The sequence below is a fragment of the Bos grunniens genome, chromosome 9, assembly GCF_055505025.1.
Source record: "Bos grunniens cultivar Pamir isolate PY7600 chromosome 9, Bosgru_T2T1.0, whole genome shotgun sequence".
Classification (NCBI taxonomy): domain Eukaryota; kingdom Metazoa; phylum Chordata; class Mammalia; order Artiodactyla; family Bovidae; genus Bos; species Bos grunniens.
This window is the reverse complement of record NC_141173.1, coordinates 799,265-823,541: the sequence shown is the minus strand read 5'-3', so window position 1 is coordinate 823,541 and position 24,277 is coordinate 799,265. Positions and strand designations below refer to the sequence as shown.

Sequence of the window (24,277 nt, the reverse complement as noted above, 5' to 3'; positions counted from 1 at the left end):
AACAGGAGGGCAAAGCAGACCACAGAGTGGGCGAGTGGCACACCCAGGTCACCAACCTCAGGGGGACAGCGCTGCTCTGCTGTGCCCAGCAGAAGGGCTCCTGGGCACTGAACTGCGTGAACTGGAGCACGGCCACCCCAGCCCTACGGGAAGGCCCAGGAGTGCTTGTCAGCAGGCTGGGAGCAGGAGAGGGACAAGGAAGGCCAGCCCTTGGGGCACTGGACTCCAACAACAGGGGCTCATCCAAGTGACCCACTGGGAGAGGCAGCAAGCTCCCTCTTGATGCTCCCTCCATCAGGGATGCCGTGATGGACACAAGAGCCTCTGGAGGAAAGCGGGCTGGACGGCACCACGGTTAAGTGTCCAGGCTCTGATCAGACCAGTCTGCACCGTGCTGCTGGGTGTGAGAGCCTGGGCAGGGTGCCTGGCCTCGCTAAGCCTCAGTGTTTATGTCTGCTGAATGGGGATAGCAGTAGCCTGGACCTCACCTGGAGATGAGATGACAGACTCAGAAAGCACGTGCCCAGCACACAGAGTCTCCTGCACACTGCTACCCACCATCATTAAATTGGCTTCCCACAAATCTAACATCTATGGCTCTGATTCAGTCATTTCTTTTAAGAAAACACTAAGCGGAAATTCCATGGTGGTCCAGAGGTTAAGACTTGGCACTTTTACTGCCGGGACACTGGTCTCATCCCTGGTTGGGGAACTAAGATCCCATAAGCTGTGCAGCATGGCCAAAAAAATAAGTAAAGAAAATTTTAAAAATGATAAATAATACTATGTCTATTATAAACAAGCATGAGATGATCAGAAGGCAAACAAGTGGGAGAAAGGCAAACTGTTACAATTGTCCCAATGAATGATCTATTTCCAACAGAACCATCAGCACATTTTAAGTGGTGGGTGAGTTTCATTACTTCCATTAAAACATCAATTATTCACCAGGACATAACCACACAGCGTTCATTCATGTTAAATGATAAGGACTCTTTAATACTTCACAGAGAAACAAAGGCCTGCTAAATTACTAGTTTACCTTTAGACGCTGCTTCCTTAAATCACTAGGCTGATAGATGCATGCAAAGAAATGAAGAGAAACCAGACTTATTGCGACTTTGAAGCTAAAATTTCAAGAATCTGTATCGGCAAATACAGTAAAGCAAAAATGATGGCAAATATGTAAGTGGCATGAAGATTTAGAGAACATGTGACTGGAAACAGAACATTTTTTTTGACCACAGAAGTTAAATAAGTTATTCAAGATTTACTAGAGAAACACTATAAATTATTACTCAGGAAGATACCATTCTATTACAACATCATGGTTTATTAAAGCACAGCATTCTATACAACAGAGGGCCTTAACAGTTGTCTATTCTCAGCCAAATTTCTCTATAAGTTTGTTTCTCTTAATAAAAAACATGTTATACTTTAAGTTAGTAATTTAACTGATGAGGAAGTTACCATAATACCTATTTTAACATTGAACAAATCTAACCACCTATTGGACATTAATGTAAAATCCTGACATAGAATTTGATTTAAAAGTTCTCAAAATAAATTCATTAAAGCAAGTTCCCTGTGAAAATATGTAAGGATGAAAGCTAGCATAATAGCAGGTGCAGTCTTTACATTTTACTAACTATAGAAGATACTTTTTTAAAGAGTCTAATAGAGACATTAACTGTGCAAAAGCTGATGAGATTTACAGTCTTAAATACAAGCACCAACACAGAAAGGATATTGTGTCAGTTCAGTTCAGTTCAGTCGCTCAGTCGTGTCTGACTCTTTGTGATCCCATGAACTGCAGCATGCCAGGCCCCCCTGTCCATCACCAACTCTCAGAGTTCAACCAAACTCATGTCCATCGAGTCGGTGATGCCATCCAGCCATCTCATCCTCTGTCGTCCCCTTCTCCTCCTGCCCCCAATCCCTCCCAGCATCAGAGTCTTTTCCAATGAGTCAACTCTTCACTTGAGGTGGCCAAAGTACTGGAGTTTCAGCTTTAGCATCAGTCCTTCAAATGAACACCCAGGACTGATCTCCTTTAGAATGGACTGGTTGCATCTCCTTGCAGTCCAAGGGACTCACTCTCAAGAGTCTTCTCCAACACCACAGCTCAAAAGCATCAATTCTTTGGCGCTCAGCTTTCTTCACAGTCCAACTTTCATATCCATACATGACAACTGGAAAAACCATAGCCTCGACTAGATGGACCTTTGTTGGCAAAGTAATGTCTCTGCTTTTTAATACGCTATCTAGGTTGGTCATAACTTTCCTTCCAAGGAGTAAGCCTCTTTTAATTTCATGGCTGCAGTCACCATCTGCAGTGATTTTGGAGCCCCCCCAAAAAAAGTCTGACACTGTTTCCCCATCTATTTCCCATGAAGTGATGGGACCAGATGCCATGATCTTAGTTTTCTGAATGGTGAGCTTTAAGCCAACTTTTTCATTCTCCTCTTTCACTTTCATCAAGAGGCTTTCTAGTTCCTCTTCACTTTCAGCCTTAAGGGTGGTGCCATCTGCATATCTAAAAGTCCATTAATTCTACACTTAAGAGGATCATTTCTTTATGTAAGCACAATCTCATTTATGAATTACACATGATATGTAGTTTAGGATCCATCTACATTATGCTTATAACTGCGTGCTGCTGCTGCTAAGTCGCTTCAGTCATGTCCAACTCTGTGTGACCCCATGGACTGCAGCCTATCAGGTTCCTTCGTCCATGGGATTTTCCAGGCAAGAGTACTGGAGTGGGTTGCCATTGCCTTCTCCTGTGACTGCATAGTGATACACCAATTCAACTTACTGCTATGGGGGAAAAACACCATTTAATGAGACATGAAGACAAAGCACAAACACGACTAAGGGGACATACACTGTGGACCACAGCACTGCTATGACCAGAGCAAGTTGGGGGATGGGGGAGGGGAGATGGATGGGTAAACTACAGCCTCGGGGGCTGGGGGGGGGAGGGTCCTGGATTGATGACGACTAAGCAGACAACAGGATGAGACAGGAAATCAAAATCAATGATGAAAGCAGACACACTGTCAGAGAACTCAAACAACAAGGAAAACACACAGAACTGTTCTTTTACAAATATTCGGAAAGAAATCAAGCATGAAACCACAGAGAAATCGTCAAAGAATTTTAAATATCAACTAATTAGCCAATGATGCAAATTATAAAAAGAGTGTGTCAAAAGACCACAAAATGGACTAGTTACCACTTCACAGGCCGCTAAAATGATTCACAGTTAATTTAATTATAAGCTGACTAACAATGCAGCTAATATGAAATGGGTGGTAACAGAAAAAAGAGATAATACAAGTCCAGTTACAAAGCAGAGTGTTGTACACGTGATTTCATGGGGTAAATAGCAATGCACTCACAAAACCTAAGCTAAACACACAAGAAAGCTGGAACATGTGCTTTAGAGCCACACACTCTGTCACCAAAAGGTCGTCATCCCAGTTTTAGACTCGGAAAAGTGAGGCAGCCTGACGTCTTCCCTGGGGCCCTGAAGCACTGGGCTTTTAACCTGGTTTCACATGCAGAGCTGGCCTGAGCGTGTGGCCAGGTCCATCAGCAAGCAGACCAATGTAGATTCTTGGTTTTGTTCCCACCGCATGCCCTACACCCTGTAGCCAGGCATCCCCAATGGAAAATGTGCTGCACGGCTTTCCCACGCCATGAGAACTGCCTATGGTTACTTTCACGAAGTTTTCTGCTCCCTGAGAACAGAAACTTCCTTGTAGCTACTGTGCCCAGCACAGGCCAGGCCCAACGTTACAGAGGCAGGCTCTGGCTGAGTTCATGATGACTTGCTAAGTAGTGGTCCAAATATCAAGACTAATTTGTCATTGTGTCATTGTGGGATTATTAAAGACTAGGCAGTTTAAAAAATTTTAGACCTCTGAGCATAGCAAATGTACCTGATTTTCTTCTGGGTAAAAAGGGAAAAACCAGAAAACAAACAAAAGAAAACCAGTGTCCTGGGGGAAGGATGAGGCAGGGAGGAGGCAGACACATACCAGAGTCATGATGCCCAGCCAGTCTCTCTCCTGGGCTGGGCTGGGCTGTGCTGCCCCCTTCGGGGCTTGAAATGCCCACTGCAGGGCAGGCAGGAGCCGGCATGTGAGGAGGCGGGAAGCAGGTTGAGGGAGCTCACTGATTTAAAATGACGAAGGCTGCCTAAGCTCCCCCTGCCCTCCCTGCTCTCAGTTTCCTCGGCCCGCTGCTCCTTGTTCTCCTTCTCTTCTTTGATCAACCTAAAATAGAATAAAACCCATCACCTGCCTTTGTCAGCAGAGGAACGTGTCTGGACAACAAATATGGGCTAGCATTCTGTGTCACGATTAGCAAATTCCAGAAACAGTTGCTCAATTAACATCTCAGCCAAAAGGTTCTACTTTTCCTCTTTTGAATATTCTCAAACTTAGAATAACTTAGCGTTGAGTCTTACAAACTGGCCCCTGATCATTCACGCTTGATTTCACTTATTTACTCTAACATTCTGAAGGGACCCTGGTGGCGACTCTCTTCCTGTGAGGAGATACCTCAAGTTGACAACCTTTACCTCCCGGGCTCTCAGGGCAGAGATGCACGTCAGTGCCTCAAGTCTTTTCCACTGGGAATCGGGAACTCTGTACAATCAAAACAGCAATTCACGAACAAGCTGGAGTTTCTAAACACAAGTCTCCAGACCAGATGAAGTGCTGAGTTGATCTTTTTTTTTTTTTTTTTTTTTTTAAGGTTGTATATGTACAAACGCATCACTTGACCACCAGCTTTGTGTGAGTTTCTGGATTCATGTCAATGTGTTGCATTAACCTAGAATTCACAGTTTCTGCTCTTCTCCCCTAATGTGTTGTGGATGATTTTATATAGCAGTTTAAATACATGATTATGCAAATAAAATGATTTTCAAATTAAAATACAAGATTCTTACAGGAAGTAAACTCTCCAGCTTCACTTCTACTTATACATCTTGAAAGTTTTTCACTGTTGATAACAAATTGATGGACAGAATTTACCATTTACATCAAGCCAACTTGTCGTATAAGGAAAAAATCACTTTTACCTGACAACTTGCTGTAAAAATAAAAATATTAATATATAACCGTTCCACACTTCCTGCGGGGATGCGGAAAGACCATCTTTCTGAGCTCATCTGTGCTCAAACACGGCCCACAAAGCTGTCTGTCTCAGCGTCAAATGGGCAGGCGGCACGACCTGAATTTTCTGGTTGTCCCGTTCACCCCCTGACTTTCCCCCGGAGCCCCGCACTCGGCCGACAGGAAGGGGCACCTCGGCCTGGGCTGACGTGATGAGAACAATCTGAGCAGCAGCTCTGCCTGGTCCTGTGCAGGGTCACCAGCCTGCGGCCACTCTGAAAGTAAACTTGGGACATGGGCATAGCTGTGCGGGTGTGGCACCAGGCAGGCCTCGGGGCCCCCAGCCCCAAGGCCCCCTGCTCACCACGAAGCGGGCCTTTGGATTCTATCCCGTTTTATAAATTGTTATAACTGCCAAGCCGGTGTCTAAAGAAAACATCTTAAATATACTGATGAGATGAGAAAAACTCAAACACATGTCCTTGTACCACTGTCTTCCTACAAGCCAATCTTCACACTGTATTAAGTTAAAAAGGAAAATGCAGATCTGAGTGGGAATTTGCCAACCCCAAAACTCCAGCTTTTCTGTTCCAGGTGGCTTTTCACCAGAACGTGGGGGGCTCTGAGGGACACAGGAGGGTGCATGGGCCGCAGGGGACACCGTCTCGGCACCTCACCCACCTTGGGGCTCAGAGCTGAGGGGGGACACCCCACAACATCCCCCCCCCCCCACAGAGTGCTGACACCACACCGTGGACAGAATGCCCCGGCTGACCGAGTTCTATACTCAAGGGCAATCTCAAAACTGAAAATTCTTTAAGCAGACCTGAGGTCAGATTTCTTACTATGGAACACTCAGACGTCCCTAGGAGAAGACAGCTCCTCAAAGAAACCGAGTTTCTGGGGAGCAAAGTTCGGCATCACCCACCGGATCTCTTCATTGATGGTGTCCAGCTGCTCCTGCAGCATCACAGTCAGTCTTGGCATCAGCCTTCCCCCTGGGTGACAGCTGAGTGGCTGAGCTGAAGAGGGTGACCCTGTCGCCTTCACCGTCAGACACGCCCTCGTCACTCTCGAATGCCTGGGCCACGTTGGCCAGCACGCTGGCTTGCTGCACGCGCTCCCAGTCCTGCTCCTTCAGGGTCTGCACCTGGGCATGAGAGGACCACGTCTCATCAGCAACATTCAGGGCAGCTCAAGTCTATCGGGAACTGAACCTAATTTTACATGGAAGCCCTGACTGTGGATAAATGGACCATGCTCATGAGACACTGCCATCTCTTAAGCGAGCAGGGCTGAAGAAACAGGCAGGGGGAGAATCCAGTTCCTAGATGGCCTGGTGACATTCAGGTCTCAGCGTGGAAGGCAGGCAATCCTATGAGGTTATTCACAAAGGTGGGCTAATGGAATAAGAGACAGAAACTGAAAATTACAAAAATACATCCATGCCTCCATCAGCCAAGCTGGAGGAAAATAAGAAAAAAGAACCCTTCAGCTCGGCAGCCACTGGATCCCTATCAGCGGTCATCACTGGTACCAGTTCACTGGAGAGTGCTGTCCTCACAGGCTCCCAGCCCTCCGTTTCCCAGGCTGGTCTGAACACCCACAGACAGGAGCAAGCAGGGGCAGCCAGGAGACGGGAGGGCCAGCCCTCCGTGGCTCTCCTCAGGGCACAGGCCCTTGGGCTGTTCTGGGGACGGCCCCTTGCACCGCAAGGGCGGCCCTGTCATCTGAGACACACTGGAGAGTGCCCGCGGGGCCCCGTGCTGCCCTCCCGCTCTCACACCTCACACCCTTCTCTCTGCAAACCTCCCCCCTGCCACACTGTCACCCAGGTCCTGCCTTCTTTCCCAGACATGACCTCAAAGAAACTGAGGGGCAGCCTCGAGGTGCTGGCTTGCTGGGTCCCTGTTCCCTGTGGCCAGTGCCCTCGCCTCCTGTCTTTGTCACGACCCCGCCCCAGGGCTGGGCTACCTCCTTCACTGGCTCCAGGACCACCTGCCATCATTCCTGCTCCGCTCCAGCGAACCAGCTGCCTATGGGTTCACCCCCATCAGCCCGGTCAGCACGTCCTCTCCCTTCTCTCGCCTTCCAATAGCACAAGGGGAACCAGCAGATTCCTCCTCTAGGGCTCCCTGTAGCACCCACTGCAGGTCTCTGAAAGCCCCCTGGGAGTGGCCCTTACGGTCCCCCTCCCCGCTCGGTCTCCAGCTCTCTGTCAGCAGGCTGTGTGCCCCGCCCTGCAGGGCAGCTCCCCGGGGGCTCCAGGAACACATGTTACCAAGCCCCCTCCCCTCCTTGCCCTCCCCCACGCCCCCCCCCCACCAGCATGTCTCTCCCTGGGCTCCAGGCCCTGCCCTCCCTGCGGTTATTCCTCAGTCCCTTGCACCCCTTCTCAACCTTGGAATGCGGGGTGCCCCACAGCTCTACCCTTGCACCCTATCTCTCTCCTCCAGCACCCGCCTGGTGACTTTACCATGCTCGTGCCTTTAAATGCCATCTGTATGTCCACGGCCCCAAGTCCACCCTGAGCTGAATGAGTCCTCTCCCGGATGCAGGCCAGAACACTCAGCTGCTCTCCTGACGTGTGTCAGACACGTCCCTGACACGAGCCCCATGGGCTCATCCACCTCAACAGGGCTGAGGCCCGGCTCTTAGCTCCCCGCCCCGGCAGCCCTCCCCACTTCAGGAAACAGGCTCTGGCCTCGATCTGCCCAGGCCTGAGCCCGGGCTCTTCCCTGTTGCAGCCCATTCTCTCCCTTGTCCCCGCTGGTTGACCCGACCCTTTTTCTATCTCCAAGTGGCTACTTCTCTTCCTGCCTCCGGGTCTCTGGTTCAAGGTCACCCTCCTGGTGTCACCTCGCTGGCCATCTTGTTCACACACGATCGTCCCCTCCTCCTCGGACAACTCAGGCTCTCTGGTTTCCTTTCCCTGCTCATTACTGTTCGACAGGCTGTGCGGGTTTAAAAAGGGGTCCACAAATTCTTCCATCCTCGTCCCTTCAAGAGGCAGAAGGGGCAACTCCTGCTCAGCCCCTGAGCGAGGCAGGACTTCGCAGCTCACTTTTGCAAACAGAAGTGAAGGTGTGCAGCCTCGAGACTGGGGCGCGAAAGGCCCTGGGCTAAACCCCGCGCTCTCGCTCTCAGAGGGTGTTCCGAGGAAAGCCAGGCCATGGGAAAGCCACACAGCAGGGACCTGGGCCTGTCCCCAGCAGCCAGGTGAGTCTGAAAGCCTGCGATCCAGCCCTGGGGGGCCTTCCCATGTCTGTGCTCTCAGGAGGCCCTGAACCAGGCCCACCTGCTACAATGCACAGGCACTGTGGACTGTGAGCTGCTCACTGGGAAGTCACTAAGCTTTGCAATAATTCGTTACATAGCAGTGGATAAAGAACACACACGGTTTTTAATTCACTGCTGGAGTCCTACTTCTGACCATGTCTGGCCCAAACTAACTGCTCACTTAATATGGAAGCTCAAAACACAGACATGTATGAAAAAATACATGCCACGAATGAGGTGAAAATATAAAGGCACTTAAACTTCCAATGAGAATTCTTCTCACTGTAAGCTGATGGATATGGTGTATCCATTTACTTGTAGGACAATTTCAAAACTGTGCTAATTAGTACCATGCTGGGCCGGTCAGCCACAGGAAACCTGAGGTCTGGGGCGCTGCCCAAGTGGGGTCGGCTGAAACACACAGGAAAGAAGAGTGCTGTTAGAAGAAAAGAGAGCTCAGTCTGTCTGTTAAGCCAGAGCCTGTCCATTTGGAAGATCGGCAATTTCACAGCAAAAGGGCCCCTGGGAGGGCACTGCCCTCCTGCTCCAATAGCAACAGGCCGCCTGCTGCTCTGCAGACACTCAGGGCTCATCTCCAGCAACTGGAAAACTCCCGTACATGGGGAAGGCAGTGCTGACGTGAGGGTGTGAAGCTGACTAGGACAGGATTGGCTGTCTGGGGTTGGGGCGTCCAGGGTCCCCCTGGAGCCCACTCTCAGGTCCCAGGGTGGGGCCTGCACCTGCTCTGCTTTCCCCTTGGCACCCCACCTCCCGCTTCAGCCCACGCCTGCTCTGACCTCCCTTCTCCCAAGTGAAGTCCGTGGATCACAATCAACAGTCTGCCTGGAACACTGTCTGTACCACTCTCAGTGTTTTTAAAGGCGCCTCAGACAACCCGCAGCAGAAAGGCCTCGGACCCACAGCTCGGAGCTGAGCACAATTGGTGTCTCCCATTAAAGCAGAGGTGAGTGTGTCACAGATGCTCAGGCCTTGAGCACTAAGGCCTGGGCCTGCAGGTGCCAGGAGCTCACTCAGCAGGGGCCTGCTGAGAGGCAGGGCAGCCCCGTCTTGACTGTGAGCTGCCTGCACTGCAGGACCGCCCGGGCTCTGCTCAGTCTTGTCTCTGGGAAGAAGGTGGTGTCTTCACGTGCAGGAGTCCCTAAACCCGGGAGACAGGGCCCTCCTCCGAGGACAGGACACCCCATACGTCTGCAAAGTGACCAGGGCCAACCACCAGCTCAGCCTGCTCAGGGTCACACCCTGCTCTGCTTGACGGTTTTGCGAGGAACCCTGTGCTGCACAGGAGATGGAAGTCTGGAATCTCCCGGAGCCACACCTGTCTTCCCTCCCGTCTCTCCTCCCTCCTGACAGAACTGCTCCCTTCTCTGCTCCACTTCCACCCAAGGGCTTGGGGCCAGAGCACACTTGGGAACTGGGTGGGGGGTACGACACAGTCCCGCTGTGGACTGCGGACTCTCAAGGGTCCTCTGAGGGCCACAGAGGCCTCCGGGTTGGGTCAGCCCCCAACCATCACCTCCCAGTCCTCTCACGGGGTGCAGCCTCCATCTTTCTCCCCCTCCTTACCTGAAGCTCTTTCCTCCGGGAGAAGGTCTCAGAGACAAGGTGACCAATTCCCCTGGGAGGTCCCACCAAATACGCCGTGCCTGCCCTGCCTGTGAGCCAGGTTCTCAGTCCCCACTCCCTCCCTCCTGAGCCAGCATAGTGCCCCCCACCCAGCCCACACTGCCTGCAAGCCCCACTCCGAGGCCCCACCTGTGCTGCTAAGTCACTGCCGTGACCCCTTGAGAGCTGCCTCCTGGAGACACCCCTCCCTCTCACCAGTCGCTGTGGCCCACTGTCTTCAGAGTACAGTGGCCCCTCCTGCCCCACGGCTACTTCCTCTTCTCGTCTCTCACTCTCACTGACACACAGGGGACTGGTGACCAGGCCCCAGGCTTCTCCATCTGAACCCGAAGGTCCTGGAACCAGGGCCCTCCTCGTTACCCAAAAACCCCCAAGAGCAAGAGGCCATGTCCACCTCCTCTTCCTCCACTGTCTACGCAGTCCTCCTCACACTCACCTCATCCACCCCGGGAGCAGGGGTTCCCCACCTCTGACAGCACCAGCCCCTCACCCTGGAGGAGCTCTGCCACCAAGTCTGGCCATGTTCCCTCCCGTTCTGCAGGGCACGTGCTCTCCTTGAACTCTATCCGCTGTGGTTTCGGACACAGGACCAGTTTCTGGCTCTGCCTGTGTCTCAAATGACATCTCCTTTTCTCTAGAAGAAGGCTGGGTGGGGGCCCTGGACTGCAAGGATCCCCTAAGCACACAAACACAGAAATATGCGTATGGGCTCCAAATTGTCTCCTAAGTCAGGATTCAAGCAGTAGTTGATTTCATACAGATGAATGAATGTCACCAGTTAAGCACTTAATAACCTTTGCTAAAGTTTATCTCTCACTTGTGACCATTTTCCGTGATGAAGCCAAAGAAACATTTAAATACTTAATAAGAATTACTGCCCCTATAACAACGAGTTAAGAAAAAATCAGGATGCTCAGTACTCTACTCTCCTCATTCACAAGCCAGGTGATTCCTCCCACCGCAGTCAATGCCAAGTCATGTCTCAGGCTCCATTCACGTAAAAAAAAAGACTACAGGTCATTAACCTTCTGCGATTCTTCAAAAACATCAGTGTCACAGTCTGTCAGGCCCCTCAAATGAATACACCCAAATATCAACTGGTCGGCCCCCCACTTCCAAACCTCTGCCTGTGGTTTTGAGTGTTGTCAATCCTGTGACTAACACTCCGTGGTACCAAGTTTGACCCTAAGGAACAATGCTTGTCTCTTCCCTCTTGCTGGCCACGAAGCTACAGGCTCCTCGAGGTGCGACCATAAGCAACACCCAGTCATACTGTCCACACACCAGACAGGCCCTTGTGACACTCGAAAGCGCTGAGGGGAGCTGTCCGGGAGAGCAGCCTACCAGTGGTGGAAGGGAGCCCCTTGCAGTCTCGTCTGGTCCAGTTCGGCTCTCAGGGTTTCCAGGTTTAGAATCAGCTGGTCCTATGAAACAGCAAATGACACAGCCTGCACCACTTGCTTTCCAGATGTAAAATGACTTGCACCAAAATGTGCAGAACAGGTTACGTTAGTAGGTATCAACTCCCAACATTTTAATTCTGAGAAAAAGTTCTCTAAGAGTCCCTAGCAAATATAAACACTCAGAACAATATTAACCTTTATAAACCATAGTGAAGAGGAAGTTCCCTCTCAGGTGTAGAAAAGGTTTCTCTGGAGGAAACATGGCAAGCCATTAACAACGACGAAGTCGGTAGAGAGAAGCTGGACTTGGGGCGGGGGTTTGGGTCAGGGGGATACGACTCACTGTATTGCCCTCGCTCCTCTCATTGCTTTAAACTGTCTCCATGGAGCTCACCTGCATTCCTCACATTCATTCCTCTACAGCCCACTTCACTTCCTCATGGGGTAAAACAAGTCAAACGGGCCAAGTTTCTGAGTCACTCAACTCAACCCAGCAGCTCTGTGCTGTCGGCCATGGCAGTCACTCACCTCGTGCAGCCCCTGAGCACATGAGACAGGCTGGTGCAAAGCTCGATGTGGAAATCACACAGAGGATTTCAAGACTTGCAGTGAAAGAAGGACATCAAGTAGCCCGTTGGTTTTTAGGAAATTTTAGATTGTGTATGTGGCTCGTATTATCTTTCTGATGCACAGCACAGTCCACGTGAAAGGCTCACGCTTTGTCTCAGCTTTCGGGTGAACCCAGAAAGGACTACTCAGAATTCTGAACCACACATAATGGCCACACACTCTAAACCCATCTATAATGCAAACACATTCAGTGTTCAAAACCAGAAATGCTATACGTGTTGCAGCAGTGGATTAGCCATAAGGAAAATGTAATTCGACTTCTGCTAAGCATCTGCTCAAACTCATGTCCATTGAGTTGGTGATGCCGTCCAATCATCTCATCCGCTGTCATCCACTCTCTTCCTGCCTTCAATCTTTCCCAGCATCAGGGTCTTTTCCAATATGAAAATTCATATTAAAAAACTGGAAATAATTACCTCAAGCAATTTTTAAATGTAATAACAAAGTTGGCAAGTCTGTGTTTTATAAGATGAGCATCGATTTCAAGGTTTAAAAAGCTTTTAGGACCTACTGTATTAAAAAAAATGGAGAGAAGACAAAAGAATGATCTATTTGAGATTGGCTCTGTGTTAGAAATTGCTGAGACTAATTGACAGGACGGGTCATGGGTATTTATTATACTACTCCATCCACTTTTGTGCATGTTTGAAGTTTTCCATCATAATACATTTAAAAACAGTTTATTTTCTGTTAAAACAGAGTCTTCTCCAGCAACACAATTCGAAAGCATCAGTTCTTCAGTGCTCAGCCTTCTTTATGGTCCAACTCTCACACCCATACGTGACTACCGGAAAAACCACAGCTTTGACTATATGGACCTTTGTCGGCAAAGTGATGTCTCTACTTTTCAATATGCTGTCTATGTTTGTCATAGCTTTCCAAGGATCAAGCCTTTTTTAATCTCATGGCTGCAGTCACCGTCTGCAGTGATTTTTGAGCCCAAGGAAACAAAACCTGTCACAGCTTCCACAATAAGGCATTGGCATTCAAAGATTTTTAAAGCAAAACAAAAGTTGACTTTGAATTGGCTTAGTCATAAACAGCATCCCGATTTCAACAGCCTCTGAGCAGCAGTTCTGAAAGTAAGGAAGTGCACCCCTGATCGGGAGACACTGAGCTCTCTGCCTAAGCGGGGAGGGCGCCTCACCACGGGTCTCACGATGGGAGTCAGAACTACTGCCCCCTGGGAGCCCGCCTGTGAAGCTCTGCAGTCCAGGGCCAAGAACACAGGCATGGTGGGGACAGTACTGACACGTGAGGCTGGACCCGGGATCCCCACTCTATTTCCTGGATGGTCTGTATCGCTGTGTGGCCAACCTTTTCGGGAAACCTCTCTCAGGACTTGGTGATGCGAGCCTCCATCATCACCCTTTCCTGACACGCCTTCTGTCACAGTACAACTACTGTTCTCTTCCTGCCTAGGAACAGCCATCCTACACACACACCATGTCTCGACCAGCAGTTTGGCATGTGGGACTCCAGCGCCACGTCCGAGCAAGCAGGTTCCACACCTGGGCGCCATGCCTTCAGTTTCACACATGCACACACTCGGCGGCAGAGACGGGAGCGGCAGAGAAAGGCAGCACTGGCCCCTGCCCAAGCCGCGTCTCCCGCCCAGGGGCCGCCTCCCCGTCAGCATAGGCACCCCGCTGCAGCTCCTTGTTCTCCTCCTCCAGTTGGGCCTCCATCTGGCGCAGCCTATCCTCGATGCTGCTGTGTCTCTCTGCCGCCTGTCGGCCAAAAACAGCGTCAGCTCCATTCGCAACAACCCTGTCCTGACGGCACACGGGCTGTGACTGCAGGGGCGGCAAGTGGGCCATGCTCTGTGCGGACCACGGGCCCGGGTTCGCGGGGGTCATGCCCGCACGCCTGCTCACGCAGCCTGGGCGGCTTCGTGTGTGACATGTGGCTCACGGAGGGTGCTGGTGACCAGCTCGTGAGAGGAGACGTGCTCCCCCTGCCCCGGGCTCGCACCCGCGGCCGCTGCGCTCCCTCCTCGGACTGCCTGTGGTGAGCCAGCGTGGGCAGCAGGCAGCGGCAAGCGCGAGGCACACGTTCTACCTTCCTAAGCTGGGAAGGAAGTTCGAACTGTTTAGCCTCCTGAGTGGTACAGCTTCCGGAAGACAAAAGGTCGGACTAGAAGGCCGACCGGGGACGGACAGCAGAGATGCCAGGGGAGAGGAGAAACCAAGCCTGGAGAGGAAGGTCACAGGCAGAAGGGCGCCCCCTGGCGGCTGTTAGTGACCCTGCTCTGGGAGGGTCTGAGAGCACCCTACACCGCCGACCGCCAGCGACTTGACCGCCCCTCAGGCGCTCACTGAGCTCCGGGCAACGCTTCCGAAAGCCGCGTCAGCACAGACCCGGCCCAACTCTCCATGCCCAGCCAGTGCCCACCGGCAGCACGGGCAACACCTTTCCCACCAGAAGGACGGGGTGGCTGGCTGGCTGGCAGTGGGGACGATGCCCCCAGCAGCGCCACATCCCTGGGACGCGGCCTCTCACCCGTGGGCTCCCAGGGATGGCAAGCGGGAAGTGGGGCCCCGGGTCTACACGTGCCCTGCTGGGACTTCTTCAACAAGTGTATGGATAATGACTTAAAACTGTGTTCATTACAGAGCTATTTTTGGCCATTTCTTAAACGAGAATGGGATTTTTCTAGGTCTCTATCCTGCTAGGCTTTGAGTGGCTGACTGAACTCCGAGCAGCTGTGACTCGGAGCTGAAGCATCCTGGGGACACACAGAACATGGGACAAAACGAGGGAAATTTACGTAGGGATGACGCAGAAGCAGGGGCTGCCTGACACTCAGGGAGCGCTCCCATCTCAGACGGGCAGCACGACCCCCGCGTCTGCGATGCTGTGTGGACTGAGCAGCACGGGCAGGGGCGTGGTGGGACAGCACCGGAACAGGCCCTCCCCGCGCCTGCCCCCCAGGGACCCAGAGCAGTACCTTGGAGAGCGCGGCCACCCTCTGCGCCTGCTCCGCCTCTACCTCGGGCAGCGTCTCCGCCCTCCACAGTGTCTGCTGCAGCTTCTCTACCAGCTCCAGGCGCTCCTGCAACTGGCGGTTCTTATCCTCCGTCTACAAAGGGAGAGCAGAGGATCAAAATAGGCCGAGAGGTGTAGCCACTGTTGCTTTAAGTAAGCTGAGACAAAACCTAAATGCACATGTCTACTGGATTCGTTCTGTTTCGGAAGCTGCGTCAGGGTAAATTTTCTCAGTGTTCCTGGGCTTGGTCTCAGTGAGCAGAACACCTCCTGCCAGAGATTTGCTTTTCCTAAACGTTCCCCAAGGACGTCTTAAAAAAAAAAAAAAAGTTCTTATATATTAAAGAAGATCAGTTTTCTGTAGAATCTTATTCATTCTTATTGACAAGTTAAGGGAAGAAGGGTTCAGTATGGACCCTTCTTAAAACATCACCAGAATCATCATTTAGAGGGAACCCTACTGACTGCAGATGGCCACGGGCATGTAAGCCAAAATATGGCTTTCATCTCCTCTGAAATACAGACCTGATAAGAGCGTGCCTGGTGAAATGCCAGTCAACTAGTATTTGTAAATGCACGATTATTCTTTTAACAGATCTTCTTACTCTGAAAAACTTTCAATGTAGAACATTTAGACAGATTCTTTTAAAAAAAAAAAAAGAAAAAAAATTAAAGTATCTATAAACTCAGGTTCCTGAGAGGTTAGCATTTGTTTCTAAGCAGCTTTCTTACTTTTTCTGTGTGCATATTACTCTATGTACGTACACAAACAATATGATATGCTTTAAAACCCTCAGAAAACAATAGCATATGGTACATGGTATTTTCTGATCTGCCTTTTACAGCCATTATTTTGTATATCGTAATGCTCTTAATTAGTATTCCCCATCATACGTTTCAATGGCTTTCTAGTATTTTATTTTTGTGGTGGGGACAATGATACACTTTGGCACACATCAGACTGACTTACTTTGTTTTGGAGAAGCCAGATTTGGTTTTCCTGGTTAAATCCCGATTATCTGAGACCACTCAGGAACAGGAGCGAGTAAGGCTCACCAAACCACAGGAAGTACAAACCCTAATCAGACCGGAGCTCTAATCCTGCTTTTTGTCACAGTGACCCCAGTTCCCAACAGGCAGCCAGCTGCTGTGAAGTTCCCTGCTGCTCTCTGCTCTTTCAGTAAAAACTCTAACAAGCCAACAGAGTCACGTTCAAGTAAAACAAAAGAGTCAGGAGTGGAATTTCACAAAATGGTTAAACCAAGTCCCAAATAATTCAAACCTGTAAGTTGCAGTCACCCCCAATTTTTAAAAAATGTATTTCCTTCCAGTACAGCTGATTTACCATGATGTACATCCACACTTTTGAACGCAATATTTTAGGGTCATAAGAACTTTATACTGGGACTTGATTTCCAACATGGGAGTCACATGAAAAGATCTTTACTTTCCTTCCTCAGTAATTCACTACTATAAAAGTCAGACACAGTTCATAAAGGCCATTACCTGTCGATGCCTAGAATCCTTATTTGCAATTTCATTTTTAAGTTTATCATTGACGTCGTCCTAAGTTTCAAATCAAACATAAAGTTAACGTCCTCAAAATAAAAGTCCTAGACATGGCAGTTTTCTCAGACGTGAGCAAAAATGTGCCTACCCTAAAGATCACATTTGCCACAATTGGCACCCATCTGTCTTAACGTTCTGTCCAGCCACTCAGTTTACCAAGCTTCTTTTCTACATAATAAACCCAAGCAGCAAACAGAAAGTATACTAAACTACCCTGTTATTGCAAGAATTCCAGGAGGGAAGGTATCTGGCATGAAGTCAGGACCTCTGTCTGCTATATTATACAGGCGGGCTTGACCCAGAACAGGGAGGGACCTTCAACAGATCCAACAGGGAGCTCTGTGGCTTGTTTCCTCAAGTAAAAGTTGGAAAAGTCTCATGCAATTTCCTCAGAATTAAAGTAAGAATATTAATGAGTGGAAACAGAAGTCAAATTGTACACAGCTGGGAGCAGCCTTCTCAAGCCTAATTCTTCTAAAGCAGAGTTACACCATATGTATGAAATGCTCAAACCAGGACCAGAACTTGCTGCTGGTGCAACTCCTGTCTGCCAGTTCAAAATCCATTTCAGGTTCCTCCCTTGTCACTAAGTAACCAATGTGGGCAAAGTCCTAACATTAAAAGTGAAAGGTCTTAAAAACGCTTTTTCTAGAATTCTATACGTATTAAACTCTGACACCTAATCTCCTCCTGTTGCCAAAGAGTAGCGTGAGTAGGTTATACAAACCTGTGCGAATATTTCTGTTTTGAGTTCTCAAACAGAATTACTCACACCAAGCTACTAAACAAGTACACCTGCTGTACCACATGTTGGAGGGGTTCTCTCTGAGACGGTCTCACGGGGGAGGGGTGGGCTGGGTGGGTGCCGTCTGTCTGTGCACAGAGGAGAGGTGAGGCTCACAGAAGGAGGCCTGAATCCCCAACACTCTTCTGTTTTCACAGTGACCGCTAGGGAGTTTCTCATAAATCACGACACCCGCAGACACGACCGCCAGAAACATCACGATTCCACATGGTTACACAGCTCGGGCCTGAGGATCTGAGGGTGAGCAAACGCCACTCGACTTGTCTGACCACCAGTATCACTGTCACACATCCCTTCAAGGAGCGAAACCTCAGAAAACTCGAGAAGATGGCCAGGCAAGCTGCCTCAGCAGAGCCCACACAGCATGCTCCCATCTCTCCAAGAGAACGAGCTCCACAGGTGTCGCCAGACTCGCATGAGTGAATCAGAAGGAAATTCCAGCATCATCAGGAACACATTTGACAGGCAGTTGCGGGGGCGGGGGGGGGGGATGAACCGGGAGACTCGGGTTGACATATATACAGCACTGATATTACACATAAAGTCAACGAGTAAGGACCTAGTGTACAGCACAGGGAAGTCTACTCAGTGCTCTGTGGTGAAGTAAATGGGCAGGAAATCTAAGAGAGGCAGCAGTGGACACCCTGCTGCAGTTTTGTGTTCATGTCCTCGGACTTGAGGAGGTCCTTCCTGGCTGTGTCCAAGTCCTCCTCCAGCTCTGTCACGTGGGCAGAAAGGGCTGCCAGGCACTCCTTCATCTGGCTCTGCTCCCGTGATTGCCTCTATATGATTTCCTGGAGCTTGATCACCTTAGCCAGGTCTTCCTCATGGGTTAGAGAGCCATCGGAGGGTCTCTAAGTGGGAAAGGAAGCCTTACACAGCCTGCTTTTGGGAGGGAGGGAACACAGTACTTCTGGGCAATTGGTGAGGTCAAAACTGCCTTCTGCACTCTGGGAGCTCACAGGACCCTCACGGCCGCTCAGACCTACATAGTGCATCGGTGAGAGGTCCCAACAGCCCCGCACAGACTGGATGGTAAAACAGAACCAGACAGAGAGCGAGACCAAGGACTTGTCTTTCCATTGGCGCTTGGCATGTTTTCTTGCTCGTGATGTATATCAAGCACCCTGTCCATTAGTATCTTTTCCTGGTTATTCTCCTCTGTAAGAATCATCTGCTAAAATCAAAAAATTGAATCAGAGTAAAGAAATAAGTAAAGACAGCAAAACTCCACCTGGAAAAACTCAACTCTATGGCACCCCACTCCAGTACTCTTGCCTGGAAAATCCCATGGACGGAGGAGCCTGGTAGGCTCCAGTCCATGGGGTCGCTAAGAGTCGGGCACGACTGAGAGACTTCACTTTCACTTTTCACTTTCATGCATTGGAGAAGGAAATAGCAACCCACTCCAGTATTCTTGCCTGGAGAATCCTAGGGACAGAAGAGCTTATTGGGCTGCCGTCTATGGGGTCGCACAGAGTCGGACACGACTGAAGTGACTTAGCAGCAGCAGCAAACTGAAAACACAACATAAAAAGAAAATACATGGTGATGCTATCCATCCCGAATACCACCAGGTGATTAGAGTCAGAATTTGTCTTCTACTGGACAAAGGGGTACTTAAGAGATCCTGCAGCTCTGAGCCACAAGTCTAGTTTACTAGTCATTCAAATAACCCAGGTGGGCGGGTCTTCAATCAGAAAGATAAATAACATCTGATGCCCACCACTACAGCCTTCATTCCTTTTTAAAATGATTCAAGTGACAAACCTTTCACTGAAATTACACAATGACTGACCAAACTTACCTCTTTATAGGTGGCACCTAATTCTTCTAACGAACTACACCTTTCGAGTGCTACTCGTAATCACGTTCTCAACTCAAATAAAAGGGGCCGAGTCACTGTGTGTTGATGTGTGTATATACGTTAGTACACTTCTTAGTGTATACTCACCCTAGTACATGGATACTGTAACAGAATACCTTTAATGTCTCTCATTGATCTTAACGTCAAGAAAATCTGCTTGTTAACAGCTTTAAATTCCAAGTTTGAGAGAACAAAATGTTATCCTAAATTAATTCTATTACCCAGTTTTTAACTGCAAGTTGATATACAGAATATAATAAATCTTGAGACATTCATGTCAACTAATACTTTTTAACTGGGGGCTTCCCAGGTGGCTCAGTGGTAAAGAATTCGCCTGCCAATGCAAGAGGGCAGGTTCGATCCCTGGGTCGGGTAGATTGCCTGGAGTAGAAGATGGCCACCCAATCCAGTATTCATGCCTGGGAAGCCCCATGAAGAGAGGAGCGTGGTGGGCTACAGTCCACAGGGTTGCAAAGATTCAGACGTAACTGAGCATGTACACAGGCAACACTTTTTAACCATACAAAACTCTGACTTCTTACAGAAAAAAATGTATATACAAGAATTCAAGAAGCTCAAAAGTCAACTAGTTACATAAATACGTGCATCATCCACCTAACAAGGCAGAAAGTGTACAAATCCAGGACGGCTGGGTGGCTGGTACCTTTTCGTCCAGGGCCTTGTGGTGCTCAAAGAGCAATTTCAGTGCCCTGAGCACCTCCACCTCACTGGTCATGCCGGCTGGGGACTTCGTCTGCTGCTTGCCCGCCGTCATTCGGAGGGATGGCATGTACCAGGAAACCAGGCACTCCAGGTGCTCCAGCAGCAGCTGCAGGGCAGGGCCAAAGGAACACCTTCAACCTCATGCTCGAATTCAGGGCTGATAACTCCTCTCAGCCTCACGCTATAGCCAGAAACATGCTGAGGCACATCAAAATCCCGCCAGTTCTGTCTAAAGTTAGAGTGGACTTCCCCAGGGGCCCAGTAGTTAAGACTCCACACTTCTCCACGGGTCATGGGTTTTAACCCCTGGTTAGGGAACTAAGATCCCACACAAAGTGTAGCATGGACAAAAATGTAAGTTAAGAGAACTCCCCCCTCAAATGTACTAAAATTACATTAGCTCTCATCATAAATTTGAAGCAAGGTATGAGAACCCCGAACTGATCCACCCTGGTCTGCTCAGTGGGAAGATGTGAAAAATGACTTGAAAATCAGACAAAGTTTAAAGACAGCAACACGGAGGCCAGTGGTGACTCCCGTGGGGCAAATGTCAACACGTGAAAATCCCCCTACTGATCCTGGTGTTGTTTCTTTCTGCTTTCAGCTCAGCGATTTCCTCTTCTAAGAAGCTGCTCCCTGAATATTTTTAGTTCTTCAGGAGTTGGAAACTCCTAGAAAACAGTTAAATGAGAAACTAAATGCAAACATAAATTAAAAAGAGAGCGAGACTGTGAAGACTGACCATGTCAAGTCTCTCCAGGCTCCACACAAAGGATCTCCATGTCCCTCCAGAGAAGATGGGGTCCACTGACCCCAAGACCACACAGACCACCACAACTCAGACCGGCCTTCAGCCTCCACCCTGGTCTGGCAGGCACGTGGCAGGGGAGAACCTGGAGTCCAAGCCTGCCTTCTCAAGACCCAGTGACGTCTGAGAAACTTTTCAAAACATAAACCTAACAACAGAGTGGATAAAGAGATCCTTAAACGACACACAGACCAGTGACCTAGAGCCACTGGGGAGAGTGAAGAAAAAAGGGAAGGTCTACAAGCCACGAGGCTTTGGAGTGTTCCTCTGGGAAAAAGGTGGATGGCACCTCAGGGCCATCTGTTAGCCTGACTCCACTGAAGCCACCCAGTCATTCAACCAACTGGTTAAAATGTTAAATTTGTGTTATATGTACTTTACCACAATTTGCATGCATGCGGGGCCATCCACGTGGTGAACTTGCTTAAACTGAACCACACGGAGTCTTTCATTCTTCTATTTTTCTTTGCAGAAATTAAAAAATCCTGGGCTACGTATCCCCTACTACATACCGAGTGTTCAGCACCCAGAACAGTGTCTAGCACTTGTAAGAGGCATGTAGTAGACATGTGTAGCTATGAGGGTGTATGTCATACACGTAAGCAGTAGGTACCCATCATTAAAATACTGGACACACTGGTCTGTGCTTTGTAAGATGGGAGACATTAACGGGCTTAGCCTTTCTACTTCAAGGACTGACTCTCTAGCTCAATCCTCATGCCCCAGACATTCCTCCAGCCCGTGTATCCTTTCTTTGGAAGAAGGGAGACATTAAGAGGCTTAGCCTTTCTGCTTCAAGGACTGACTCTATAGCTCAGTCCACGTGCCCCAGTGACTCCTCCAGCCAGTGTTTCCCTTCTTGTGGGGCCCCCGCCCATCCTCCATGCAGCAACTGCACAACCTCTTACAAGATAAGAGGCCCAGGGCCCACAATCATGTTAACAAAATGAAACACAACCCCAACGCTTCACCGGGTGAGGGCCAATCCAACGGGCCCAGCCCCTGGCTGCTCTCACCTCAGGCCACTCTGCTTCCAGGACGTGGGCTGAAGCCAAGTCCTTCCTAGTCTTGGCCTTTGCCTTGGGGTTGCAGTGCTGGAATAACGCCCACAGGTGGGCCCTTCTGCAACCCACCCTCGTGGATAGGGGCAGCCCCCAACTCGGGGGCAACCACTGTTTCACGGTAGGATACCTTGGCCACCAAGCTATCACCAACAATCTCACACTACGACCACCACTATTCACACTATGACCAGTGCTCTCACACACCACTCTCACACACTCTGCTCTCACACTATAACCACTGCTCTCACACTATGACCACCAAATGGCATGAAGGCTCTAGCTCCAGCACGTCTCCCAGGAGCCCGGAACTGGAACCCACTCAGTCACAAGGGGCTCCGTGGTAACAGGGGGGCTGGGCTCAGGCCCACGGTCAAGGGTGCAGAGAGAGGGGAGGGGCTGTCAAAAAGACGTCAGGTGAGTGTGGGGTGCAGCAGAAAGAAGGCCGTGCCCACGGCTCAGGCCCCCTGTCAAACATGACCCTGCAGGGTACTGGGTCACAGTCAAACCGACCAGTATAAACTGCTTCAGAAACCACCACCCCTGGGAATGAGCAAGTCTTTTAAGTGGGCTTCTGTCCCCTCTACCCCCCAAACAAGCCTCCAGTGAGGCTACTGAAAGGGCACCCCTGAACTCAAGGGTGTCCTCAGAACCCACCCAGCTGAGGACTCACCACGCTAGCTGCCCCTCACTCTCACCCTGAGCTCGGTCCTCCCTGTAGGACTCCCTCACTCGAGCTCAGCAAGGGCTTGACCAACCTCACTCCAGGCACTTAAAATGAACCCACAGTGGGTACAGGGGTTCATTCAACCTGCTGTGAACTCGCCCTCTTAACTTAGACCCTGAGCTGCCAGATGACTCTGCCCCATGGGGGCTGCACGGTGGAGGTTCAGGGGTGTCCCTGCCTCGAGCCGTGACAGCCAGCGCCTCCCAGACCCCGCCTGAGTCTCCCACCTCTCTTCTGGCCCCACTCCCACCCTCGCGGCTCTCCACTCGCCAGGGCACAGGCCACATTGCTCTTGGCTCAGCCCGGACCTCTGCTGATATTTGAGGACCTCGGTCCCCAGGGTGCTTGAGGTCCTATATCCACCCATCTCAGCAATTACACACTCTGGGAGAGACAGAGTACAGTTTGGGGTCCTGCCCTCAGTTCACCCTGAACACGTTCTCTTTTTTTTGGCTTTATCTACTGGAGTTCTCAGAGATGTGTTTTTAAAACTTCAACTGCTGCTTTCAAAAAGACTGTAAGGTTACTGTGCTCAACTTTACAAATAAAATCTTCATTTTCCACCTTAAAGTGAAACTGGAGGGAAGACTAAAAGCAGTCATTTTTTCAAACTGAAAAAGAAAACCCACATGTAACCATGTCACAGAATACAGGTCACGTAACCCCTCCTCAGCCTTCTCCTCCACCACCAGCAGCCCGTCATCGCAAGGCCTGCCCTGGGCCGGCAGGGGCAAGGGAAGAGGGGAGACCTCCTCTGTCTCCAGGCTGCGTGGGCCGCTTGCTCCACCTCCTTCCCAAGTTCACGTGGCACTGAAACAGCCCGGGCAAGCTGGGGATTCTGATCAGAAACACAACAGTGGGTACCAAGCAAGGACCCCTGGTTCTTGTTTTCCCCGGTATCAAATAAACTTGATCAATACAATTACTGTGAGTTACATGTGGCTTCAGATGACAGAAGACCCCCAGGGTGTCTCCACTTCCAGTGACAGACGCAAGCAGCTTGTAGGTCAGCCTACCAAGAGCTGCTGCTGCTGCTAAGTCACTTCAGTCGTGCCCGACTCTGTGCGACCCCATAGACAGCAGCCCACCAGGCTTCCCCATCCCTGGGATTCTCCAGGCAAGAACACTGGAGTGGGTTGCCATTTCCTTCTCCAATGCATGAAACTGAAAAGTGAAAGTGAAGTCGTTCAGTCATGTCGGATTCCGTGCGACTCCATGGACTGCAGCCTACCAGGCTCCTCGCTAAATATGGTTTAAAAGAGGTCCTTAGGCAGCCACAATCCAAGATTTCAAACAAAAGGGAAGCCCAGTGAGGGAGCTGGAGACTGACAGGGCTGCTCCTTCCCTCCAGGCATCTGAGCAAAGCCGACTCTGTGAAGAAAAGGCAGGGAAAAAATCAAGCAGAGGGGACTGGCTAACACAGCTCTGGAGGGTTCCTTGGGCTGTGGAGACAAAAAATCAAGCGCAGGCCTGACGAGTCAGTCCAGATGTCAGAAAATGTACCCAACACTCTGCCCAAACCAGCTGAGTGCTGAGTATCAGTCAACTCGTGGTGCTCAGGAGACAGACGGTGGGCTTCAGGACCTGCCGAGAAGAGGGGGCCCTGGGAGGCACCCCAGGCTTCCAGACGCTGGAGACGCTGGA

At 50.1% G+C, this 24,277-nt stretch overlaps 1 pseudogene across 1 annotated transcript; it reads left to right on the top strand.

Annotated features, from left to right (window-relative positions):
• Positions 1 to 13,903: 13,903 nt before the first annotated feature.
• On the top strand, positions 13,904 to 16,371 carry LOC147365511 (uncharacterized; annotated as a pseudogene). The gene is made up of 2 exons (XR_015132554.1): positions 13,904 to 13,983; positions 14,105 to 16,371. The product of XR_015132554.1 is annotated as an uncharacterized LOC147365511 (transcript).
• Positions 16,372 to 24,277: the final 7,906 nt, after the last annotated feature.